The sequence below is a fragment of the Penaeus monodon genome, chromosome 21 (genome assembly GCF_015228065.2).
Source record: "Penaeus monodon isolate SGIC_2016 chromosome 21, NSTDA_Pmon_1, whole genome shotgun sequence".
Classification (NCBI taxonomy): Eukaryota; Metazoa; Arthropoda; class Malacostraca; order Decapoda; family Penaeidae; genus Penaeus; species Penaeus monodon.
In genome coordinates this window covers 23,801,247-23,801,584 of record NC_051406.1, presented here as the reverse complement: position 1 = coordinate 23,801,584, position 338 = coordinate 23,801,247, and positions in this window count along the sequence as shown.

The following is a 338-nucleotide window of genomic DNA, read 5'->3' as shown; positions in this document are numbered from 1 at the left end:
GTTTTTAATGTCGATCACAAACACCAAATAACACTAAATAACATCATTCTCAAATAACACAATTTCTCCATGTTATTCAGATGTCCAAATGCATATGTTGTATTAAATACGGTTCACCATATTATTCCAATGGTTGCGTGCGCTAATTAATTGATTAACTGGAATTTCACGCTGCTAATACTGTATTTCTGAATACGCTTTTCAATAGTTCAAACACAAAGACAAATGAACACGCTAACCAAGTAATTACGCAGATCATAAACAAATTCACACATATTACAATTTCACTCACAGAGACACGTGCACTGTAAAAGCAAGCAGACATACGCGTGTTATAT